Source organism: Scyliorhinus torazame, chromosome 14, assembly GCF_047496885.1.
Source record: "Scyliorhinus torazame isolate Kashiwa2021f chromosome 14, sScyTor2.1, whole genome shotgun sequence".
NCBI lineage: Eukaryota > Metazoa > Chordata > Chondrichthyes > Carcharhiniformes > Scyliorhinidae > Scyliorhinus > Scyliorhinus torazame.
The window spans coordinates 228,077,393-228,104,895 of NC_092720.1; the positions used below are offsets into that span (position 1 = coordinate 228,077,393).

General features: G+C 52.9%; 1 protein-coding gene across 1 annotated transcript in view; it reads left to right on the forward strand.

Annotated features, from left to right (window-relative positions):
• The window catches only part of LOC140390600 (beta-1,3-galactosyltransferase 9-like), a 484,726-nt gene that overhangs the window by 169,941 nt on the left and 287,282 nt on the right, over positions 1–27,503 (forward strand). The gene's annotated exons all lie outside the window — the stretch shown is intronic.

The following is a 27,503-nucleotide window of genomic DNA, read 5'->3' on the forward strand; positions in this document are numbered from 1 at the left end:
CTAGACAAAGAAAGGGCAACCTTATTGACTGCCATATTTATAGCGAGTAAATATAGCAACAGTTGTAACAATTTAAAAGTCCACAGGGGGCCTGCTTAACATAAACAAAAATTCATTAGCCCAAGCTTTTACCAAGCCTAAATTGCACCTCTGGCTTTCAAACCAGGATTCTTTAAAAACATGACAGCAGCGGTCACACACACTAACCCAGACTTTTAGCCCTTACTTCACCAAGGACATAAAATACAGGAAATCTGAAATTGCCACATTCAGCACAAGATGTGGACGAATCTGTTCATTCAGAGAATTGGGGCTTCTCCATCGTTGAATATATTGCTGTCTGCGATTGACAGATATTTCCTGCGGGATTCTCTGTCGGCGGGTTCCTCCGCTTTGCCGGCAGTCCCAGTGGGAAAACCCGAAGGCCGGCTGCCAGGACGGACCATCCCGCCGGCACCCGTGCCGGGAAACGGGGATGATGGGACGGAGAATCCTGCCCTTGGTCTCCAAGGAATGATGGACTTGGTGAGCAGACGGGAAAATGGAGTTGAATCCCCAGATCAGCCATGATGGGATTGAATGGGATTGATGGGCCGAATGGTCCACTCCTCGTATTTCGTACGCTCTTGAACTGAACTGGCATTGGAGGAATACAAACTATAAATCTCTCTCTGTCTCATTCTCCAACCAATGTTCCGCTCTCTCCCTCTCTCCCTCCTTCAACATCACTCTCTCTTTCCCTCTCTCTCTTATTTCTTCATAGAATTCCTGCAGTGCGGAAGGAGTGTCCTCGGAGTTTGCACCGAACCCCTTGAAAGAGCTCCCGACCCAGGCCCACCTCCCACACAATACCCAGAATCACCAAGATCCTTTGAACACTAAGGGACAATTTATCACGGTCAATCCACCTAACCTGTACATCCCTGGACACTAAGGGACAATTTATCACGGCCAATCCACCTAACCTGTACATCCCTGGACACTAAGGGTCAATTTATCACGGCCAATCCACCTAACCTGTACATCCCTGGACACTAAGGGGCAATTTATCACGGTCAATCCACCTAACCTGCACATCCCTGGACACTAAGGGGCAATTTATCACGGCCAATCCACCTAACCTGTACATCCCTGGACACTAAGGGACAATTTATCACGGTCAATCCACCTAACCTGTACATCCCTGGACACTAAGGGACAATTTAACACGGCCAATCCACCTAACCTGTACATCCCTGGACACTAAGGGACAATTTATCACGGCCAATCCACCTAACCTGTACATCCCTGGACACTAAGGGGCAATTTAACACGGTCAATCCACCTAACCTGTACATCCCTGGACACTAAGGGGCAATTTAACACGGCCAATCCACCTAACCTGTACATCCCTGGACACTAAGGGGCAATTTATCACAGCCAATCCACCTAACCTGTACATCCCTGGACACTAAGGGACAATTTATCACGGTCAATCCACCTAACCTGCACATTCCTGGACACTAAGGGACAATTTATCACGGTCAATCCACCTAACCTGTACATCCCTGGACACTAAGGGACAATTTATCACGGCCAATCCACCTAACCTGTACATCCCTGGACACTAAGGGACAATTTATCACGGTCAATCCACCTAACCTGCACATTCCTGGACACTAAGGGACAATTTATCACGGTCAATCCACCTAACCTGTACATCCCTGGACACTAAGGGACAATTTATCACGGCCAATCCACCTAACCTGTACATCCCTGGACACTAAGGGACAATTTATCACGGTCAATCCACCTAACCTGCACATCCCTGGACACTAAGGGACAATTTAACACGGCCAATCCACCTAACCTGTACATCCCTGGACACTAAGGGACAATTTATCATGGCCAATCCACCTAACCTGCACATCCCTGGACACTAAGGGACAATTTATCACGGCCAATCCACCTAACCTGTACATCCCTGGACACTAAGGGACAATTTATCACGGCCAATCCACCTAACCTGTACATCCCTGGACACTAAGGGACAATTTAACACGGCCAATCCAACCTGTACATCCCTGGACACTAAGGGACAATTTATCATGGCCAATCCACCTAACCTGTACATCCCTGGACACTAAGGGACAATTTAACACGGCCAATCCACCTAACCTGCACATCACTGGAGACTAAGGGACAATTTAACACGGCCAATCCACCTAACCTGCACATCTCTGGACACTAAGGGACAATTTATCACGGTCAATCCACCTAACCTGTACATCCCTGGACACTAAGGGACAATTTATCATGGCCAATCCACCTAACCTGCACATCCCTGGACACTAAGGGACAATTTATCACGGCCAATCCACCTAACCTGTACATCCCTGGACACTAAGGGACAATTTAACACGGCCAATCCACCTAACCTGCACATCACTGGAGACTAAGGGACAATTTAACACGGCCAATCCACCTAACCTGCACATCTCTGGACACTAAGGGACAATTTATCACGGTCAATCCACCTAACCTGTACATCCCTGGAGACTAAGGGACAATTTAACAAGGTCAATCCACCTAACCTGTAATCCGTGGACACTAAGGGACAATTTATCACGGTCAATCCACCTAACCTGTAATCCCTGGAGACTAAGGGACAATTTAACACGGTCAATCCACCTAACCTGTAATCCCTGGACACTAAGGGACAATTTAACACGGCCAATCCACCTAACCTGTCCAACCCTGGACACTAAGGGACAATTTAACACGGCCAATTCACCTAACCTGTACATCCCTGGACACTAAGGGACAATTTATCACGGCCAATCTTCCTAACCTGTACATCCTGGACACTAAGGGACAATTTATCACGGCCAATCCACCTAACCTGTACATCCCTGGACACTAAGGGACAATTTATCACGGCCAATCCACCTAACCTGTACATCCCTGGACACTAAGGGACAATTTATCACGGCCAATCCACCTAACCTGTACACACCGGGACACAAAGGGACAATTTAACACGGCCAATCCACCTAACCTGTACATCCCTGGACACTAAGGGACAATTTATCACGGCCAATCCACCTAACCTGCTCATCCCTGGACACTGAGGGACAATTTATCACGGCCAATCCACCTAACATGTACATCCCTGGACACTAAGGGACAATTTATCACGGCCAATCCAGCTAACCTGTACATCCCTGGACACTAAGGGACAATTTAACACGGCCAATCCACCTAACCTGTACATCCCTGGACACTAAGGGACAATTTATCGCGGCCAATCCACCTAACCTGTACATCCCTGGACACTAAGGGACAATTTAACACGGCCAATCCACCTAACCTGTACATCCCTGGACACTGAGGGACAATTTAACACGGCCAATCCACCTAACCTGTACATCCCTGGACACTAAGGGACAATTTATCGCGGCCAATCCACCTAACCTGTACATCCCTGGACACTAAGGGACAATTTATCGCGGCCAATCCACCTAACCTGTACATCCCTGGACACTAAGGGACAATTTAACACGGCCAATCCACCTAACCTGCACATCCCTGGACACTAAGGGACAATTTAACACGGTCAATCCACCTAACCTGTACATCCCTGGACACTAAGGGACAATTTAACACGGCCAATCCACCTAACCTGTACATCCCTGGACACTAAGGGACAATTTATCACGGCCAATCCACTTAACCTGTACATCCCTGGACACTAAGGGACAATTTATCACGGCCAATCCACCTTACCTGTACATCCCTGGACACTAAGGGACAATTTATCACGGTCAATCCACCTAACCTGTACATCCCTGGACACTAAGGGACAATTTAACACGGCCAATCCACCTAACCTGTACATCCCTGGACACTAAGGGACAATTTATCACGGTCAATCCACCTAACCTGTACATCCCTGGACACTAAGGGACAATTTAACATGGTCAATCCACCTAACCTGTACATCCCTGGACACTAAGGGACAATTTAACACGGCCAATCCACGTAACCTGCACATCCCTGGACACTTAGGGACAATTTAACACGGCCAACCCACCTAACCTGTACATCCCTGGACACTAAGGGACAATTTATCACGGCCAATCCACCTAACCTGTACATTCCTGGACACTAAGGGACAATTTATCACGGCCAATCCACCTAACCTGCACATCCCTGGACACTAAGGGACAATTTAACACGGCCAACCCACCTAACCTTTACATCCCTGGACACTAAGGGACAATTTAACACGGCCAATCCCCCTAACCTGTACATCCCTGGACACTAAGGGACAATTTAGCACGGCCAATCCACCTAACCTGTACATCCCTGGACACTGAGGGACAATTTAACACGGCCAATCCACCTAACCTGTACATCCCTGGACACTAAGGGACATTTTAACACGGTGAATCCACCTAACCTGTACATCCCTGGACACTAATGGACAATTTATCACGGCCAATCCACCTAACCTGTACATCCCTGGACACTAAGGGACAATTTAGCACGGTGAATCCACCTAACGTGTACATCCCTGGACACTAAGGGACAATTTAACATGGTCAATCCACCTAACCTGTACATCCCTGGACACTAAGGGACAATTTAACACAGCCAATCCACCTAACCTGTACATCCCTGGACACTAAGGGGCAATTTAACACGGCCAATCCACCTAACTTGTACATCCCTGGACACTAAGGGACAATTTAACACGTCCAATCCACCTAACCTGTACATCCCTGGACACTAAGGGACAATTTAACACGTCCAATCCACCTAACCTGCACATCCCTGGACACTAAGGGACAATTTATCACGGCCAATCCACCTAACCTGTACATCCCTGGACACTAAGGGACAATTTAACACGGCCAATCCACCTAACCTGTACATCCCTGGACACGAAGGGGCAATTGATCACGGTCAATCCACCTAACCTGTACATCCCTGGACACTAAGGGACAATTTAACACGGCCAATCCACCTAACCTGTACATCCCTGGACACCAAGGGTTAATTTAACACGGTCAATCCACCTAACCTGTACATCCCTGGACACCAAGGGTTAATTTAACACGGTCAATCCACCTAACCTGTACATCCCTGGACACTAAGGGACAATTTAACACGGCCAATCCACCTAACCTGTACATCCCTGGACACTAAGGGACAATTTATCACGGCCAATCCACCTAACCTGTACATCCCTGGACACTAAGGGACAATTTAACACGGCCAATCCACCTAACTTGTACATCCCTGGACACCAAGGGTTAATTTAACACGGTCAATCCACCTAACCTGTACATCCCTGGACACTAAGGGACAATTTATCATTGGCCAATCCACCTAACCTGTACATCCCTGGACACTAAGGGACAATTTAACACGGTCAATCCACCTAACCTGTACATCCCTGGACACTAAGGGACAATTTAACACGGCCAATCCACCTAACCTGTACATCCCTGGACACTAAGGGACAATTTATCACGGCCAATCCACCTAACCTGTACATCCCTGGACACTAAGGGACAATTTAACACGGCCAATCCACCTAACCTGTACATCCCTGGACACCAAGGGTTAATTTAACACGGTCAATCCACCTAACCTGTACATCCCTGGACACTAAGGGACAATTTATCATTGGCCAATCCACCTAACCTGTACATCCCTGGACACTAAGGGACAATTTATCATTGGCCAATCCACCTAACCTGTACATCCCTGGACACTAAGGGACAATTTAACACGGTCAATCCACCTAACCTGTACATCCCTGGACACTAAGGGACAATTTATCATTGGCCAATCCACCTAACCTGCACATCCCTGGACACTAAGGGACAATTTAACACGGCCAATCCACCTAACCTGCACATCCCTGGACTGTGGGAGGAAACCGGAGCACCCGGAGGAAACCCACGCAGACACGGGGAGGATGTGCAGACTCCGCACAGTCACCCGAGGTGGGAATCGAACCTGGGACCCTGGAGCTGTGATTAGCCACCATGGAGCCCTATCCAGCCTCTTGCTTTCTCTCCAACGCTCTCTCATACCCTCCCCTCGTGCCCGTTCCTCATAGTGCCTCAATTTCCCCTTCTGGTCCCCAGCCTTTCCTTCTCACTTTCACCATCTCTCTCTGTCTCCACTGACAGAATGGATACCGGCGGGCACGAGGAATTCTCCGGGAGCGGCACGCCCTCAGTCCTGACCCTCTGACAGTGCGGCGCTCCCTCAGTACTGACCCTCTGACAGTGCAGCACACCCTCAGTACAGACCCTCTGACAGTGCGGCACTCCCTCAGTACTAACCCTCTGACAGTGCGGCACTCCCTCAGTACTGACCCTCCGACAGTGCGGCACTCCCTCAGTACTGACCCTCTGACAGTGCGGCACTCCCTCAGTACTAACCCTCTGACAGTGCGGCACTCCCTCAGTACTGACCCTCTGACAGTGCGGCACTACCTCAGTACTGACCCTCTGACAGTGCGGCGCTCCCTCAGTACTGACCCTCTGACAGTGCGGCACTCCCTCAGTACTGACCCTCTGAGAGTGCGGCACTACCTCAGTACTGACCCTCTGACAGTGCGGCGCTCCCTCAGTACTGACCCTCTGACAGTGCGACACTCCCTCAGTACTGACCCTCTGACAGTGCGGCACTCCCTCAGTACTGACCCTCTGACAATGCGGCGCTCCCTCAGTACTGACCCTCTGACAGTGCGACACTCCCTCAGTACTGACCCTCTGACAATGCACGCTCCCTCAGCACTGACCCTCTGACAGTGCGGCACTCCCTCAGTACTGACCCTCTGACAGTGCGGCACTCCCTCAGTACTGACCCTCTGACAGTGCGGCACTACCTCAGTACTGACCCTCTGACAGTGCGGCGCTCCCTCAGTACTGACCCTCTGACAGTGCGACACTCCCTCAGTACTGACCCTCTGACAATGCACGCTCCCTCAGTACTGACCCTCTGACAGTGCGACACTCCCTCAGTACTGACCCTCTGACAGTGCGGCACTACCTCAGTACTGACCCTCTGACAGTGCGGCGCTCCCTCAGTACTGACCCTCTGACAGTGCGACACTCCCTCAGTACTGACCCTCTGACAATGCACGCTCCCTCAGTACTGACCCTCTGACAGTGCGACACTCCCTCAGTACTGACCCTCTGACAGTGCAGCACTCCCTCAGTACTGACCCTCTGACAGTGCGGCACTCCCTCAGTACTGACCCTCTGACAGTGCGGCACTCCCTCAGTACTGACCCTCTGACAATGCACGCTCCCTCAGCACTGACCCTCTGACAGTGCAGCACTCCCTCAGTACTGACCCTCTGACAGTGCAGCACTCCCTCAGCACTGACCCTCTGACAGTGCGGCACTCCCTCAGTACTGACACTCTGACAATGCACGCTCCCTCAGCACTGACCCTCTGACAGTGCAGCACTCCCTCAGTACTGACCCTCTGACAGTGCAGAACTCCCTCAGTACTGACCCTCTGACAGTGCGGCACTCCCTCAGCACTGACCCTCTGACAGTGCGACACTCCCTCAGTACTGACCCTCTGACAATGCACGCTCCCTCAGCACTGACCCTCTGACAGTGCAGCACTCCCTCAGTACTGACCCTCTGACAGTGCAGCACTCCCTCAGTACTGACCCTCTGACAGTACAGCACTCCCTCAGTACTGACCCACTGACAGTGCGGCACTCCCTCAGTACTGACCCTCTGACAGTGCAGCACTCCCTCAGTACTGACCCTCTGACAGTGCGACACTCCCTCAGTACTGACCCTCTGACAGTGCGGCACTCCCTCAGTACTGACCCTCTGACAGTGCGGCACTCCCTCAGTACTGACCCTCTGACAGTGCGGCACTCCCTCAGTACTTACCCTCTGACAGTGCAGCACTCCCTCAGTACTGACCCTCTGACAGTGCGGCACTCCCTCAGTACTGACCCTCTGACAGTGCGGCACTCCCTCAGTACTGACCCTCTGACAGTGCGGCACTCCCTCAGTACTGACCCTCTGACAGTGCGGCACTCCCTCAGTACTGACCCTATGACAGTGCGGCACTCCCTCAGTACTGACCCTCTGACAGTGCAGCACTCCCTCAGTACTGACCCTCTGACAGTGCGGCACTCCCTCAGTACTGACCCTCTGACAGTGCGGCACTCCCTCAGTACTGACCCTCTGACAGTGCGGCACTCCCTCAGTACTGAATCTCTGACAGTGCGGCACTCCCTCAGTACTGACCCTCTGACAGTGCGGCACTCCCTCAGTACTGACTCTCTGACAATGTGGCACTCCCTCAGTACTGTCCCTCTGACAGTGCGGCACTCACTCAGTACTGACCCTCTGACAGTGCGGCACTCCCTCAGTACTGACCCTCTGACAGTGCGGCACTCCCTCAGTACTGACCCTCTGACAGTGCAGCACTCCCTCAGTACTGACCCTCTGATAGTGCGGCACTCCCTCAGTACTGACCCTTTGACAGTGCGGCACTCCCCCAGCACTGACCCTCTGACAGTGCGGCACTCCCTCAGTACTGACCCACTGACAGTGCGGCACTCCCTCAGTACTGACCCTCTGACAGTGCGGCACTCCCTCAGTACTGACCCTCTGACAGTGCGGCACTCCCTCAATACTGACCCTCTGACAGTGCGGCTCTCCCTCAGTACTGACCCTCTGACAGTGCGGCACTCCCTCAGTACTGACCCTCTGACAGTGCGTCACTCCCTCAGTACTGACCCTCTGACAGTGCGGCACTCCCTCACTACTGACCCTCTGACAGTGCGGCTCTCCCTCAGTACTGACCCTCTGACAGTGCGGCACTCCCTCAGTACTGACCCTCTGACAGTGCGGCGCTCCCTCAGTACTGACCCTCTGACAGTGCGGCACTCCCTCAATACTGACCCTCTGACAGTGCGTCTCTCCCTCAGTACTGACCCTCTGACAGTGCCGCACTCCCTCAGTACTGACACTCTGACAGTGCGGCACTCCCTCAGTACTGACCCTCTGACAGCGCGGCACTCCCTCAGTACTGACCCTCTGACAGTGCAGCGCTCCCTCAGTACTGACCCTCTGTCAATGCAGCACTCCCTCAGTACTGACCCTCTGACAGTGCAGCACTCCCTCAGTACTGACCCTCTGACAGTGCAGCGCTCCCTCAGTACTGACCCTTTGACAGTGCGGCACTCCCTCAGTACTGACCCTCTGACAGTGCGGCACTCCCTCAGTACTGACCCTCTGACAGTGCGGCACTCCCTCAGTACTGACCCTCTGACAGTGCGGCACTCCCTCAGTACTGACCCTCTGACAGTGCAGCACTCCCTCAGTACTGACCCTCTGACAGTGCGGCACTCCCTCAGTACTGACCCTTTGACAGTGCAGCACTCCCTCAGTACTGACCCTCTGACAGTGCAGCACTCCCTCAGTACTGACCCTCTGACAGTTCAGCACTCACTCAGTACTGACCCTCTGACAGTGCAGCACTCCCTCAGTACTGACCCTCTGACAGTGCGGCACTCCCTCAGTACTGACCCTCTGACAGTGCGGCACTCCCTCAGTACTGACCCTCTGACAGTGCGGCACGCCCTCAGTACTGACCCTCAGACAGTGCGGCACTCCCTCAGCACTGACCCTCTGACAGTGCAGCTCCCCCTCAGTACTGACCCTCTGACAGTGCGGCACTCCCTCAGTACTGACCCTCTGACACTGCGGCACTCCCTCAGTACTGACCCTCTGACTGTGCGGCACTCCCTCAGTACTGACCCTCTGACAGTGCAGCACTCCCTCAGTACTGACCCTCTGAAAGTGCGGCGCTCCCTCAGTACTGACCCTCTGACAGTGCAGCACTCCCTCAGTACTGACCCTCTGACAGTGCGGCACTCCCTCAGTACTGACCCTCTGACAGTGCGGCACTCCCTCAGTACTGACCCTCAGACAGTGCGGCACTCCCTGAATACTGACAGTGCAGCACTGCCTCCGTACCGACCCTCTGACAGTGCGGCACTCCCTCAGTACTGACCCTCTGACAGTGCGGCACTCCCTCAGTACTGACCCTCAGACAGTGCGGCACTCCCTGAATACTGACAGTGCAGCACTGCCTCCGTACCGACCCTCTGACAGTGCGGCACTCCCTCAGTACTGACCCTCTGACAGTGCCGCACTCCCTCAGTACTGACCCTCTGACAGTGCGGCACTCCCTCAGTACTGACCCTCTGACAGTGCAGCGCTCCCTCAGTACTGACCCTCTGACAGTGCAGCACTGCCTCCGTACCGACCCTCTGACAGTGCAGCACTCCCTCAGTACTGACCCTCTGACAGTGCGGCACTCCCTCAGTACTGACCCTCTGACAGTGCGGCGCTCCCTCAGTACTGACCCTCCGACAGTGCGGCACTCCCGCAGTACTGACCCTCTGACAGTGCGGCAGTCCCTCAGTACTGACCCTCTGACAGTGCGGCACTCCCTCAGTACTGACCGTCTGACAGTGCGGCACTCGCTCAGTACTGACCCTCTGACAGTGCAGCACTCCCTCAGTACTGACCCTCTGACAGTGCAGCACTCCCTCAGTCCCGACCCTCCGACAGTGCGACACTCCCTCAGTACTGACCCTCTGACAGTGCGGCGCTCCCTCAGTACTGACTCTCTGACAGTGCGGCACTCCCTCAGTACTGACCCTCTGACAGTGCGGCACTCCCTCAGTACTGACCCTCTGACAGTGCAGCACTCCCTCAGTACTGACCCTCTGACAGTGCGGCACTCGCTCAGTACTGACCCTCTGACAGTGCAGCACTCCCTCAGTACTGACCCTCTGACAGTGCAGCACTCCCTCAGTCCCGACCCTCCGACAGTGCGACACTCCCTCAGTACTGACCCTCTGACAGTGCAGCACTCCCTCAGTACTGACCCTCTGACAGTGCAGCACTCCCTCAGTCCCGACCCTCCGACAGTGCGGCGCTCCCTCAGTACTGACTCTCTGACAGTGCGGCACTCCCTCAGTACTGACCCTCTGACAGTGCGGCACTCCCTCAGTACTGACCCTCTGACAGTGCGGCACTCCCTCAGTACTGACCCTCCGACAGTGCGGCGCTCCCTCAGTACTGACCCTCTGACAGTGCGGCGCTCCCTCAGTACTGACCCTCTGACAGTGCGGCGCTTCCTCAGTACTGACCCACTGACAGTGCGGCACTCCCTCAGTACTGACCCTCCAACAGTGCGGCACCCCCTCAGTACTGATCCTCTGACAGGGCAGCACTCCCTCCGTACTGACCCTCCAACAGTGCGGCACTCCCTTAGTACTGACCCTCTGACAGGGCAGCACTCCCTCAGTACTGACCCTCTGACAGTGCAGCACTCCCTCAGTACTGACCCTCTGACAGTGCAGCTCTCCCTCAGTACTGACCCTCTGACAGTGCGGCACTCCCTCAGTACTGACCCTCTGACAGTGCGGCACTCCCTCAATACTGACCCTCTGACAGTGCGTCTCTCCCTCAGTACTGACCCTCTGACAGTGCCGCACTCCCTCAGTACTGACCCTCTGACAGTGCGGCACTCCCTCATTACTGACCCTCTGACAGTGCGGCACTCCCTCAGTACTGACCTTCTGACAGTGCGGCACTCCCTCAGTACTGACCCTCTGACAGTGCGGCACTCCCTCAATACTGACCCTCTGACAGTGCGTCTCTCCCTCAGTACTGACCCTCTGACAGTGCCGCACTCCCTCAGTACTGACCCTCTGACAGTGCGGCACTCCCTCAGTACTGACCCTCTGACAGTGCAGCGCTCCCTCAGTACTGACCCTCTGACAGTGCGGCACTCCCTCAGTACTGACCCTCTGACAGTGCGACACACCCTCAGTACTGACCCTCTGACAGTGCGGCACTCCCTCAGTACTGACCCTCTGACAGTGCGGCACGCCCTCAGTACTGACCCTCAGACAGTGCGGCACTCCCTCAGTACTGACCCTCTGACAGTGCAGCACTCCCTCAGTACTGACCCTCTAACAGTGCAGCACTCCCTCAGTACTGACCCTCTGACAGTGCAGCACTCCCTCAGTACTGACCCTCTGACAGTGCAGCACTCCCTCAGTACTGACCCTCTGACAGTGCGGCACTCCCTCAGTACTGACCCTCTGACAGTGCGGCACTCCCTCAGTACTGACCCTCTGACAGTGCGGCACGCCCTCAGTACTGACCATCAGACAGTGCGGCACTCCCTCAGCACTGACCCTCTGACAGTGCGGCACTCCCTCAGGACTGACCCTCTGAGAGTGCGGCACTCCCTCAGTACTGACCCTCTGACAGTGCAGCTCCCCCTCAGTACTGACCCTCTGACAGTGCGGCACTCCCTCAGTACTGACCCTCTGACAGTGCGGCACTCCCTCAGTACTGACCCTCTGACAGTGCGACACTCCCTCAGTACTGACCCTCTGACAGTGCGACACTCCCTCAGTACTGACCCTCTGACAGTGCGGCACTCCCTCAGTACTGACCCTCTGACAGTGTGGCACTCCCTTAGTACTGACCCTCCGACAGTGCGGCACTCCCTCAGTACTGACCCTCTGACAGTGCGGCACTCCCTCAGTACTGACCCTCTGACAGTGCGGCACTCCCTCAGTACTGACCCTCTGACAGTGCGACACTCCCTCAGTACTGACCCTCTGACAGTGCGGCGCTCCCTCAGTACTGACCCTCTGACAGTGCGGCACTCCCTCAGTACTGACCCTCCGACAGTGCGGCACTCCCTCAGTACTGACCCTCTGACAGTGCGGCACTCCCTCAGTACTGACCGTCTGACAGTGCGGCACTCCCTCAGTACTGACCCTCTGACAGTGCGGCACTCCCTCAGTACTGACCCTCTGACAGTGCGGCACTCGCTCAGTACTGACCCTCTGACAGTGCAGCACTCCCTCAGTACTGACCCTCTGACAGTGCAGCACTCCCTCAGTCCCGACCCTCCGACAGTGCGACACTCCCTCAGTACTGACCCTCTGACAGTGCAGCACTCCCTCAGTACTGACCCTCTGACAGTGCGGCACTCCCTCAGTACTGACCGTCTGACAGTGCGGCACTCCCTCAGTACTGACCCTCTGACAGTGCAGCACTCCCTCAGTACTGACCCTCTGACAGTGCAGCACTCCCTCAGTACTGACCCTCTGACAGTGCGGCGCTCCCTCAGTACTGACCCACTGACAGTGCGGCGCTTCCTCAGTACTGACCCACTGACAGTGCGGCACTCCCTCAGTACTGACCCTCCAACAGTGCGGCACTCCCTCAGTACTGATCCTCTGACAGGGCAGCACTCCCTCCGTACTGACCCTCCAACAGTGCGGCACTCCCTCAGTACTGACCCTCTGACAGGGCAGTACTCCCTCAGTACTTACCCTCTGACAGTGCAGCACTCCCTCAGTACTGACCCTCTGACAGTGCGGCACTCCCTCAGTACTGAACCTCTGACAGTGCGGCACTCCCTCAATACTGACCCTCTTACAGTGCGTCTCTCCCTCAGTACTGACCCTCTGACAGTGCCGCACTCCCTCAGTACTGACCCTCTGACAGTGCGGCACTCCCTCATTACTGACCCTCTGACAGTGCGGCACTCCCTCAGTACTGACCCTCTGACAGTGCGGCACTCCCTCAGTACTGACCCTCTGACAGTGCGGCACTCCCTCAATACTGACCCTCTGACAGTGCGTCTCTCCCTCAGTACTGACCCTCTGACAGTGCTGCACTCCCTCAGTACTGACCCTCTGACAGTGCGGCACTCCCTCAGTACTGACCCTCTGACAGTGCAGCGCTCCCTCAGTACTGACCCTCTGACAGTGCGGCACTCCCTCAGTACTGACCCTCTGACAGTGCGACACACCCTCAGTACTGACCCTCTGACAGTGCGGCACTCCCTCAGTACTGACCCTCTGACAGTGCAGCACTCCCTCAATACTGACCCTCTGACAGTGTGGCACTCCCTCAGTACTGACCCTCTGACAGTGCGGCACTCCCTCAGAACTGACCCTCTGACAGTGCGGCACTTCCTCAGTACTGACCCTCTGACAGTGCGGCACTCCCTCAGTACTGACCCTCTGACAGTGCGGCACTCCCTCAGTACAGATCCTCTGACAGTGCGGCACGCCCTCAGTACTGACCCTCAGACAGTGCGGCACTCCCTCAGTTCTGACCCTCTGACAGTACAGCACTCCCTCAGCACTGACCCTCTGACAGTGCGGCACTCCCTCAGTACTGACCCTCTGACAGTGCGGCACTCCCTCAGTACTGACCCTCTGACAGTGCAGCTCCCCCTCAGTACTGACCCTCTGACAGTGCGGCACTCCCTCAGTACTGACCCTCTGACACTGCGGCACGCCCTCAGTACTGACCATCTGACAGTGCGGCACTCCCTCAGTACTGACCCTCTGACTGTGCGGCACTCCCTCTGTACTGACCCTCCGACAGTGCGGCGCTCCCTCAGTACTGACCCTCTGACAATGCAGCACTCCCTCAGTACTGACCCTCTGACAGCGCGGCACTCACTCAGTACTGACCCTCCGACAGTGCGGCACTCCCTCAGTACTGACCCTCTGACAGTGCCGCACCCCCTCAGTACTGACCCTCTGACAGTGCAGCACGCCCTCAGTACTGACCCTCTGACAATGTGGCACTCCATCAGTACCGACCCTCTGACAGTGCAGCACTCCCTCAGTACGGACCCTCTGACAGTGCGGCACTCCCTCAGTCCTGACCCTCTGACAGTGCAGCACTCCCTCAGTACTGACCCTCTGACAGTGCGGCGCTCCCTCAGTACTGACCCTCTGACAGTGCGGCACTCCCTCAGTACTGACCCTCTGACAGTGCAGCACTCCCTCAGTACTGACGCTCTGGCAGTGCAGCACTCCCTCAGTACTGACCCTCAGACAGTGCGGCACTCCCTCAGTACTGACCCTCTGACAGTGCAGCACTCCCTCAGTACTGACCCTCTGACAGTGCAGCACTCCCTCAATACTGACCCTCTGGCAGTGCAGCACTGCCTCCGTACCGACCCTCTGACAGTGCGGCACTCCCTCAGTACTGACACTCTGACAGTGCGGCACTACCTCAGTACTGACCCTCTGACAGTGCGGCACTCCCTCAGTACTGACCCTCTGACAGTGCAGCACTCCCTCAGTACTGACCCTCTGACAGTGCAGCACTCCCTCAGTACTGACCCTCTGACAGTGCGGCACTCCCTCAGTACTGACCCTCTGACAGTGCGGCACTCCCTCAGTACTGACCCTCTGACAGTGCGGCACGCCCTCAGTACTGACCCTCAGACAGTGCGGCACTCCCTCAGCACTGACCCTCTGACAGTGCGGCACTCCCTCAGTACTGACCCTCTGACAGTGCGACACACCCTCAGTACTGACCCTCTGACAGTGCGGCACTCCCTCAGTACTGACCCTCTGACAGTGCGGCACGCCCTCAGTACTGACCCTCAGACAGTGCGGCACTCCCTCAGTACTGACCCTCTGACAGTGCAGCACTCCCTCAGTACTGACCCTCTGACAGTGCAGCACTCCCTCAGTAGTGACCCTCTGACAGTGCGGCACTCCCTCAGTACTGACCCTCTGACAGTGCGGCACTCCCTCAGTACTGACCCTCTGAGAGTGCGGCACGCCCTTAGTACTGACCCTCTGACAGTGCAGCTCCCCCTCAGTACTGACCCTCTGACAGTGCGGCACTCCCTCAGTACTGACCCTCTGACACTGCGGCACTCCCTCAGTACTGACCCTCTGACTGTGCGGCACTCCCTCAGTACTGACCCTCTGACTGTGCGGCACTCCCTCAGTACTGACCCTCCGACAGTGCGGCGCTCCCTCAGTACTGACCCTTTGACAGTGCGGCACTCGCTCAATACTGACCCTCTTACAGTGCATCTCTCCCTCAGTACTGACCCTCTGACAGTGCCGCACTCCCTCAGTACTGACCCTCTGACAGTGCGGCACTCCCTCATTACTGACCCTCTGACAGTGCGGCACTCCCTCAGTACTGACCCTCTGACAGTGCGGCACTCCCTCAGTACTGACCCTCTGACAGTGCGGCACTCCCTCAATACTGACCCTCTGACAGTGCGTCTCTCCCTCAGTACTGACCCTCTGACAGTGCTGCACTCCCTCAGTACTGACCCTCTGACAGTGCAGCGCTCCCTCAGTACTGACCCTCTGACAGTGCGGCACTCCCTCAGTACTGACCCTCTGACAGTGCGACACACCCTCAGTACTGACCCTCTGACAGTGCGGCACTCCCTCAGTACTGACCCTCTGACAGTGCAGCACTCCCTCAGTACTGACCCTCTGACACTGCGGCACGCCCTCAGTACTGACCATCTGACAGTGCGGCACTCCCTCAGCACTGACCCTCTGACTGTGCGGCACTCCCTCAGTACTGACCCTCCGACAGTGCGGCGCTCCCTCAGTACTGACCCTCTGACAGTGCAGCACTCCCTCAGTACTGACCCTCTGACAGTGCGGCACTCACTCAGTACTGACCCTCCGACAGTGCGGCACTCCCTCAGTACTGATCCTCTGACAGTGCCGCACCCCCTCAGTACTGACCCTCTGACAGTGCAGCACGCCCTCAGTACTGACCCTCTGACAATGTGGCACTCCATCAGTACCGACCCTCTGACAGTGCAGCACTCCCTCAGTACGGACCCTCTGACAGTGCGGCACTCCCTCAGTCCTGACCCTCTGACAGTGCAGCACTCCCTCAGTACTGACCCTCTGACAGTGCAGCACTCCCTCAGTACTGACGCTCTGGCAGTGCAGCACACCCTCAGTACTGACTCTCAGACAGTGCGGCACTCCCTCAGTACTGACCCTCTGACAGTGCAGCACTCCCTCAATACTGACCCTCTGGTAGTGCAGCACTGCTTCCGTACCGACCCTCTGACAGTGCGGCACTCCCTCAGTACTGACACTCTGACAGTGCGGCACTACCTCAGTACTGACCCTCTGACAGTGCGACACTCCCTCAGTACTGACCCTCTGACAGTGCGGCACTACCTCAGTACTGACCCTCTGACAGTGCAGCACTCCCTCAGTACTGACCCTCTGACAGTGCAGCACTCCCTCAGTACTAACCCTCTGACAATGTGGCACTCCCTCAGTACTGACCCTCTGACAGTGCGGCACTCACTCAGTACTGACCCTCTGACAGTGCGGCACTCCCTCAGTACTGACCCTCTGACAGTGCGGCACTCCCTCAGTACCGACCCTCTGACAGTGCAGCACTCCCTCAGTACTGACCCTCTGACAGTGCGGCACTCCCTCAGTACTGACCCTCTGACAGTGCGGCACTCCCTCAGTACTGACCCTCTGACAGTGCGGCACTCCCTCAGTACCGACCCTCTGACAGTGCAGCACTCCCTCAGTACTGACCCTCTGACAGTGCGTCACTCCCTCAGTACTGACCCTCTGACAGTGCGGCACTCCCTCAGTACTGACCCTCTGACAGTGCGGCACTACCTCAGTACTGACCCTCTGACAGTACGGCACTCCCTCAGTACTGACCCACTGACAGTGCGGCACTCCCTCAGTACTGACCCTCTGACAGTGCAGCACTCCCTCAGTACTGACCCTCTGACAGTGCGGCACTCCCTCAGTACTGACCCTCTGACAGTGCGGCACTCCCTTAGTACTGACCCTCCGACAGAGCGGCACTCCCACAAAACTGACCCTCTGACAGTGCGGCACTCCCTCAGTTCTGACCCTCTGACAGTGCGGTGCTCCCTCAGTACTGACCCTCTGACAGTGCGGCACTCCCTCAGTACTGACCCTCTGACAGTGCGGCACTCCCTCAGTACTGACCCTCCGACAGTGCGGCACTCCCTCAGTACTGACCCTCTGACAGTGCGGCACTCCCTCAGTACTGACCCTCTGACAGTGCGGCACTCCCTCAGTACTGACCCTCTGACAGTGCGGCACTCCCTCAGCACTGACCCTTTGACAGTGCGGCGCTCCCTCAGTACTGACCCTCTGTCAGTGCGGCACTCCCTCAGTACTGACCCACTGACAGTGCGGCGCTTCCTCAGTACTGACCCACTGACAGTGCGGCACTTCCTCAGTACTGACCCTCCAACAGTGCGGCACTCCCTCAGTACTGATCCTCTGACAGGGCAGCACTCCCTCCGTATTGACCCTCCAACAGTGCGGCACTCCCTCAGTACTGACCCTCTGACAGGGCAGCACTCCCTCAGTACTGACCCTCTGACAGTGCAGCACTCCCTCAGTACTGACCCTCTGACAGTGCGGCACTCCCTCAGTACTGACCCTCTGACAGTGCGGTACTCCCTCATTACTGACCCTCTGACAGTGCGGTACTCCCTCAGTACTGACCCTCTGATAGTGCGGCACTCCCTCAGTACTGACCCTCTGACAGTGCGGCACTCCCTCATTACTGACCCTCTGACAGTGTGGCACTCCCTCAGTACTGACCCTCTGACAGTGCGGCACTCCCTCAGTACTGACCCTCTGACAGTGCGGCACTCCCTCATTACTGACCCTCTGACAGTGTGGCACTCCCTCAGTACTGACCCTCTGACAGTGCAGCTCTCCCTCATTACTGACCCTCTGACAGTGCAGCACTCCCTCAGTACTGACCCACTGACAGTGCGGCATTCCCTCAATACTGACCCTCTGTCAGTGCGGTACTCCCTCAGTACTGACCCTCTGACAGTGCAGCACTCCCTCAGTACTGACCCTCTGGCAGTGCGGCGCTCCCTCAGTACTGACCCTCTGACAGTGCGGCGCTCCCTCATTACTGACCCTCTGACAGTGCGGCACTCCCTCAGTACTGACCCTCTGGCAGTGTGGCACTCCCTCAGTACTGACCCTCTGACAGTGCGGCGCTCCCTCATTACTGACCCTCTGACAGTGCGGCACTCCCTCAGTACTGACCCTCTGGCAGTGTGGCACTCCCTCAGTACTGACCCTCTGACAGTGCGGCGCTCCCTCAGTACTGACCCTCTGACAATGCAGCACTCCCTCAGTACTGACCCTCTGACAGTGCCGCACTCTCTCAGTACTGACCCTCTGACAGTGCAGCACTCCCTCAGTATTGACCCTCTGACAGTGCAGCACTCCCTCAGTACTGACCCTCTGACAGTGCGGCACTCCCTCAGTACTGACACTCTGTCAGTGCAGCACTCCGTCAGTACTGACCCTCTGACAGTGCGGCACTCCCTCAGTACTGACCCTCTGACAGTGCGGCACTCCCTCAGTACTGACACTCTGTCAGTGCAGCACTCCGTCAGTACTGACCCACTGACAGTGCGGCGCTTCCTCAGTACTGACCCACTGACAGTGCGGCACTCCCTCAGTACTGACCCTCCAACAGTGCGGCACTCCCTCAGTACTGATCCTCTGACAGGGCAGCACTCCCTCCGTACTGACCCTCCAACAGTGCGGCACTCCCTCAGTACTGACCCTCTGACAGGGCAGCACTCCCTCAGTACTGACCCTCTGACAGTGCAGCACTCCCTCAGTACTGACCCTCTGACAGTGCGGCACTCCCTCAGTACTGACCCTCTGACAGTGCGGTACTCCCTCAGTACTGACCCTCTGACAGTGCAGCACTCCCTCAGTACTGACCCTCTGACAGTGCAGCACTCCCTCAGTACTGACCCTCTGACAGTGCAGCACTCCCTCAGTACTGACCCTCTGACAGTGCAGCACTCCCTCAGTACTGACCCTCTGACAGTGCAGCACTCCCTCAGTACTGACCCTCTGACAGTGCGGCACTCTCTCAGTACTGACCCTCTGACAGTGCGGCGATCCCTCAGTCCTGACCCTCTGACAGTGCGGCACTCCCTCAGTACTGACCCTCTGACAGTGCGACACTTCCTCAGTACTGACCCTCTGACAGTGCAGCACTCCCTCAGTATTGACCCTCTGACAGTGCCGCACTCCCTCAGTACTGACACTCTGACAGTGCGGCACTCCCTCAGCACTGAGCCTCTGACAGTGCGGCACTCTCTCAGTACTGACCCTCTGAAAGTGCGGCACTCCCTCAGTACTGACCCTCTGACAGTGCGGCACTCCCTCAGTACTGACCCTCTGTCAGTGCAGCACTCCGTCAGTACTGACCCACTGACAGTGTGGCACTCCCTCAGTACTGACCCTCTGACAGTGCGGCACTCCCTCAGTACTGACCCTCCGACAGTGCGGCACTCCCTCAGTGCTGATCCTCTGACAGGGCAGCACTCCCTCCGTACTGACCCTCCAACAGTGCGGCACTCCCTCAGTACTGACCCTCTGACAGGGCAGCACTCCCTCAGTACTGACCCTCTGACAGTGCAGCACTCCCTCAGTACTGACCCTCTGACAGTGCGGCACTCCCTCAGTACTGACCCTCTGACAGTGCGGTACTCCCTCATTACTGAGCCTCTGACAGTGCGGTACTCCCTCAGTACTGACCCTCTGATAGTGCGGCACTCCCTCAGAACTGACCCTCTGACAGTGCAGCACTCCGTCAGTACTGACCCTCAGACAGTGCAACACTCCCTCAGCACTGACCCTCTGACAGTGCAGCACACCCTCAGTACTGACCCTCTGACAGTGCGGCACTCCCTCATTACTGACCCTCTGACAGTGCGGTACTCCCTCAGTACTGACCCTCTGACAGTGCGGCACTCCCTCAGTACTGACCCTCTGACAGTGCGGCACTCCCTCAGTACTGACCCTCTGACAGTGCGGCACTCCCTCATTACTGACCCTCTGACAGTGTGGCACTCCCTCATTACTGACCCTCTGACAGTGCAGCACTCCCTCAGTACTGACCCTCTGACAGTGCAGCACTCCCTCAGTACTGACCCTCTGACAGTGCAGCACTCCCTCAGTACTGACCCTCTGACAGTGCCGCACTCTCTCTGTACTGACCCTCTGACAGTGCGGCGATCCCTCAGTCCTGACCCTCTGACAGTGCGGCACTCCCTCAGTACTGACCCTCTGACAGTGCGACACTTCCTCAGTACTGACCCTCTGACAGTGCAGCACTCCCTCAGTATTGACCCTCTGACAGTGCGGCACTCCCTCAGTACTGACACTCTGTCAGTGCAGCACTCCGTCAGTACTGACCCTCTGACAGTGCGGCACTCCCTCAGTACTGACCCTCTGTCAGTGCAGCACTCCGTCAGTACTGACCCTCTGACAGTGCGACACTCCCTCAGTACTGACCCTCTGACAGTGCGGCACTCCCTCAGTCCTGACCCTCTGACAGTGCGGCACTCCCTCAGTACTGACCCTCTGTCAGTGCAACTCTCCCTCAGTACTGACCCTCTGTCAGTGCAACTCTCCCTCAGTACTGACCCTCTGACAGTGCAGCACTCCCTCAGTACTGACGCTCTGACAGTGCGGCACTCCCTCAGTACTGACCCTCTGACAGTGCGGCGCTCCCTCAGTACTGACCCTCTGTCAGTGCAGCACTCCGTCAGTACTGACCCTATTATAGTGTGTCTGTTATCTTGTGTATGTCTGTTATATTGTGTGCTTGTTTTACAGTGCTTGTGATATTGTTCGTCTATTATAGTGTGTGTGCTATTTTGTATGTTGTGGTCTGTCTCTGTTAGTGTGAGCGTTATTGTGTGCATTTTTTGTTGGCTGTAATTCTGTTTTATTGTCTTGTGCGCATTATTATGTCTGTTAGTGTGTGTCATTGTTTGTGTCATAGTGTGTGTGTGTTATAGTGTGTGTCTGTTATAGTGTGTGTGTGTGTCTGTTATAGTGTGTAATATTGGGTGTGTCGGTTATAATGTGTGTGTTATTCTGTGTCTGTGTTTTACTGTGTGTGTCTGTAATTGTGTTGGTATGTTATAGTGTGTGTTATTTTGTGTGTCTATTTTAGTGTGTGTGTCATTCTGTGTCTGATATAGTGTGTGTGATATTGCGTGTGTGTGTTATAGCGTGTATCTGATATAGAGTGTGTCTGTTATAGTATTTGATATTGTTGGTGTCTGATATCGTCTGTGTTATACTGTGTGTTATAATGAGAGTGTGTTACCGTGTGTGTGTGTGTTTTATAGTGTGTGTGTGTGTTACAGTGTGTGTGTCACACAGTGTGTGTGTGTTACAGTGCGTGTGTGTTTCAGTGTGTGTGTCATTGTGTGTGTGTTACAGTGGGTGTGTGTTACAGTGTGTGTGTGTTACAGTGTGTGTGTTATAGTGTGTGTGTTACTGTGTGTGTGTTATAGTGTGTGTGTTACAGTGTGTGTGTGACAGTGTGTGTGTGTTATAGTGTGTGTGTTATAGTGTGTGTGCTACAGTGTCTGTATGTGACAGTGTGTTACATTGTGTGTGTTACAGTGTGTGTGTTACAGTGTGTGTGTGTTGCAGTGTGTGTTATAGTGTGTGTGTTACAGTGTCTGTATGTGGCAGCGTGTGTGTTACAGTGTGTGTGTTACAGTGTGTGTGTTACAGTGTGTGCATGTTACTGTGTGTGTTACAGTGTGTGTGTTATAATGTGTGTGTTACAATGTGTGTGTTACAGTGTGTGTGTTACAGTGTGTGTGCGTTGCCGTGTGTGTGTTATAGTGTGTGTGTGACAGTGTGTGTGTGTTACAGTGTGTGTGTGTTACAGTGTCTGTATGTGACAGTGTGTGTGTTACAGTGTGTGTGTTACAGTGTGTGCATGTTACAGTGTGTGTGTTACAGTGTGTGTGTCATAGTGTGTGTGTTACAGTGTGTGTGTGTTACAGTGTGTGTGTGTTATAGTGTGTGTGTTATAGTGTGTGTGTGACAGTGTGTGTTATTGTGTGTGTGTTACAGTGTGTATTATAGTGTGTGTGTTACAGTGTGTGTTACAGTGTGTGTGTTATAGTGTGTGTGTTACAGTGTCTGTATGTGACAGTGTGTGTTACAGTGTGTGTGTTATAGTGTGTGTGTTATAGTGTGTGTGTTTAGTGTGTGTGTGTTACAGTGTGTGTGTTACAGTGTGTGTGTGTTACATTGTGTGTGTTATAGTGTGTGTATGTTACAGTGTGTGTGTCACAGTGTGTGTGTGTTACAGTGTGTGTGTTACAGTGTGTGTGTGTTACAGTGTGTGTGTTACAGTGTGTGTGTCATAGTGTGTGTGTTACAGTGTGTGTGTGTTACAGTGAGTGTGTGTTACAGTGAGTGTGTGTTATAGTGTGTGTGTGACAGTGTGTGTTATAGTGTGTGTGTTACAGTGTGTATTACAGTGTGTGTGTTATAGTGTGTGTTACAGTGTGTGTGTTACTGCGTGTGTGTTACAGTGTGTGTGTTATAGTGTGTGTGTTACAATGTGTGTGTGTTACAATGTGTGTGTTGCAGTGTGTGTGTGTGTTGCGGTGTGTGTGTTATAGTGTGTGTATTACAGCGTCTGTATGTGACAGTGTGTGTGTTACAGTGTGTGTGTTATAGTGTGTGTGTTACAGTGTGTGTGTTATGTGTGTGTGTGTTATAGTGTGTGTGTGTTACACAGTGTGTCTTACAGTGTGTGTGTTATAGTGTGTGTGTTAAAGTGTCTGTATGTGACAGTGTGTGTGTTACAGTGTGTGTGTTACAGTGTGTGTGTGTTACAGTGAGTGTGTTATAGTGTGTGTGTTATAGTGTGTGTGTTTAGTGTGTGTGTGTTACAGTGTGTGTGTGTTACAGTGTGTGTGTTATAGTGTGTGTATGTTACAGTGTGTGTGTCACAGTATGTGTGTGTCACAGTGTGTGTGTGTTACAGTGTGTGTGTGTTATAGTGTGTGTGTGTTACAGTGTGTGTGTTATAGTGTGTGATAGTGTGTGTGTGTGTGTTATAGTGTGTGTGTTATAGTGTGTGTGTTACAGTGTGTGTGTTATAGTGTGTGTGTTACAGTGTGTGTTATAGTGTGTATGTTACACAGTGTGTCTTACAGTGTGTGTGAATTATAGGGTGTGTGTTATAGTGTGTGTGTTACAGTGTCTGTATGTGACAGTGTGTGTGTTACAGTGTGTGTGTTACAGTGTGTGCGTGCTACAGTGTGTGTGTGTTATAGGGTGTGTGTTACAGTGTGTGTGCGTTATAGTGTACGTGTGTTACAGTGTGTGTGTTACAGTGTGTGTGTGTTACAGAGTGTGTGTGTTACAGAGTGTGTGTGTTACAGTGTGTGTGTGTTACAGTGTGTGTGAGTTATAGTGTGCGTGTGTTACAGTGTGTGTGCGTTATAGTGTACGTGTGTTACAGTGTGTGTGTTACAGTGTGTGTGTGTTACAGTGTGTGTGAGTTATAGATTGCGTGTGTTACAGTGTGTGTGTGTTACAGTGTGTGTTAGAGTGTGTTTGTGTTACAGTGTGGGTGTGTTACAGTGCGTGTGTTACAGTGTGTGTGTTACAGTGTGTGTGTGTTACAGTGTGTGTGTTACAGTGTGTGTGTGTGTGACAGTGTGTGTGTTACAGTGAGTGTGTGTTATAGTGTGTGTGTGTTACAGTGTGTGTGTGTGACAGTGTGTGTGTGTTACAGTGTGTGTGTCATAGTGTGTGTGTGTTACAGTGTGTGTGTTACAGTGTGTGTGTGTGTTACAGTGTGTGTGTTACAGTGTGTGTGTGTTATAGTGTGTGTGTTTTATAGTGTGTGTGTGTTATAGTGTGTGTGTTATAGTGTGTGTGTTACAGTGTGTGTGTTACAGTGTGTGTGTTATAGTGTGTGTGTGTTACAGTGTGTGTGTTACAGTGTGTGTTACAGTGTGTGTGTTATAGTGTGTGTGTGTTACAGTGTGTGTGTGTTACAGTGTGTATGTGTTACAGCGTGTGTGTTATAGTGTGTGTGTTACAGTGTGTGTGTTGCAGTGTGTGTTATAGTGTGTGTTACAGTGTGTGTGTTATAGTGTGTGTGTTACAGTGTGTGTGTTACAGTGTCTGTGTTATAGTGTGTGTTACAGTGTGTGTGTTACAGTGTGTGTGTTATAGTGTGTGTGTTACAGTGTGTATGTTATAGTGTGTGTTACAGTGTGTGTATTACAGTGTGTGTGTTATAGTGTGTGTGTTACAGTGCGTGTGTTATAGTGTGTGTTACAGTGTGTGTATGTTACAGTGTGTGTGCTATAGTGTATGTGTGTTACAGTGTGTGTGTGTTACAGTGTGTGTGTGTTACAGTGTGTGTGTGTGTTACAGTGTGTGTGTTACAGTGTGTGTGTTTAGTGTGTGTGTGTTACAGTGTGTGTGTGTTACAGTGTGTGTGTTATAGTGTGTGTTACAGTGTGTGTGTTACAGTGTGTGTTACAGTGTGTGTGTTATAGTGTGTGTGTATTACAGTGTGTGTGTGTTACAGTGTGTGTGTGTTACAGTGTGTGTGTGTTACAGTGTGTGTGTTATAGTGTGTGTTACAGTGTGTGTGTTATAGTGTGTGTGTGTTACAGTGTGTGTGTGTTACAGTGTGTGTGTTATAGTGTGTATGTTTAGAGTGTGTGTGTTACAGTGTGTGTGTTACAGTGTGTGTGTGTTGCTGTGTGTGTGTTATAGTGTGTGTGTGCCAGTGTGTGTGTGTTACAGTGTGTGTGTGTTACAGTGTCTGTATGTGACAGTGTGTGTGTTACAGTGTGTGTGTTATAGTGTGTGTGTTACAGTGTGTGTGTTATGTGTGTGTGTGTTAGAGTGTGTGTGTTATAGTGTGTATGTTACACAGTGTGTCTTACAGTGTGTGTCAATTATAGGGTGTGTGTTATAGTGTGTGTGTTACAGTGTCTGTATGTGACAGTGTGTGTGTTACAGTGTGTGTGTTACAGTGTGTGCGTGCTACAGTGTGTGTGTTATAGGGTGTGTGTTACAGTGTGTGTGTGTTATAGTGTACGTGTGTTACAGTGTGTGTGTTACAGTGTGTGTGTGTTACAGTGTGTGTGTGTTACAGAGTGCGTGTGTTACAGAGTGTGTGTGTTACAGTGTGTGTGTGTTACAGTGTGTGTGAGTTATAGTGTGCGTGTGTTACAGTGTGTGTGTGTTACAGTGTGTGTTAGAGTGTGTTTGTGTTACAGTGTGTGTGTGTTACAGTGCGTGTGTGTTACAGTGTGTGTGTTACAGTGTGTGTGTGTGACAGTGTGTGTGTTACAGTGAGTGTGTGTTATAGTGTGTGTGTGTTACAGTGTGTGTGTGTGACAGTATGTGTGTGTTACAGTGTGTGTGTCATAGTGTGTGTGTGTTACAGTGTGTGTGTTACAGTGTGTGTGTGTGTTACAGTGTGTGTGTTACAGTGTGTGTGTGTTATAGTGTGTGTGTTTTATCGTGTGTGTGTGTTATAGTGTGTGTGTTACAGTGTGTGTGTTACAGTGTGTGTGTTATAGTGTGTGTGTGTTACAGTGTGTGTATGTTACAGTGTGTGTTACAGTGTGTGTGTTATAGTGTGTGTGTGTTACAGTGTGTGTGTGTTACAGTGTGTGTGTGTTACAGTGTGTATGTGTTACAGCGTGTGTGTTATAGTGTGTGTGTTACAGTGTGTGTCTTGCAGTGTGTGTTATAGTGCGTGTTACAGTGTGTGTGTTATAGTGTGTGTGTTACAGTGTGTGTGTTACAGTGTGTGTGTTATAGTGTGTGTTACAGTGTGTGTGTTACAGTGTGTGTGTTATAGTGTGGGTGCTATTTTGTATGTTGTGGTCTGTCTCTGTTAGTGTGAGCGTTATTGTGTGCATTTTTTGTTGGCTGTAATTCTGTTTTATTGTCTTGTGCGCATTATTATGTCTGTTAGTGTGTGTCATTGTTTGTGTCATAGTGTGTGTGTGTTATAGTGTGTGTCTGTTATAGTGTGTGTGTGTGTCTGTTATAGTGTGTAATATTGGGTGTGTCGGTTATAATGTGTGTGTTATTCTGTGTCTGTGTTTTACTGTGTGTGTCTGTAATTGTGTTGGTATGTTATAGTGTGTGTTATTTTGTGTGTCTATTTTAGTGTGTGTGTTATTCTGTGTCTGATATAGTGTGTGTGATATTGCGTGTGTGTGTTATAGCGTGTATCTGATATAGAGTGTGTCTGTTATAGTATTTGATATTGTTGGTGTCTGATATCGTCTGTGTTATACTGTGTGTTATAATGAGAGTGTGTTACCGTGTGTGTGTGTGTTTTATAGTGTGTGTGTGTTACAGTGTGTGTGTCACACAGTGTGTGTGTGTTACAGTGCGTGTGTGTTTCAGTGTGTGTGTCATTGTGTGTGTGTTACAGTGGGTGTGTGTTACAGTGTGTGTGTGTTACAGTGTGTGTGTTATAGTGTGTGTGTTACTGTGTGTGTGTTATAGTGTGTGTGTTACAGTGTGTGTGTGACAGTGTGTGTGTGTTATAGTGTGTGTGTTATAGTGTGTGTGCTACAGTGTCTGTATGTGACAGTGTGTTACATTGTGTGTGTTACAGTGTGTGTGTTACAGTGTGTGTGTGTTGCAGTGTGTGTTATAGTGTGTGTGTTACAGTGTCTGTATGTGGCAGCGTGTGTGTTACAGTGTGTGTGTTACAGTGTGTGTGTTACAGTGTGTGCATGTTACTGTG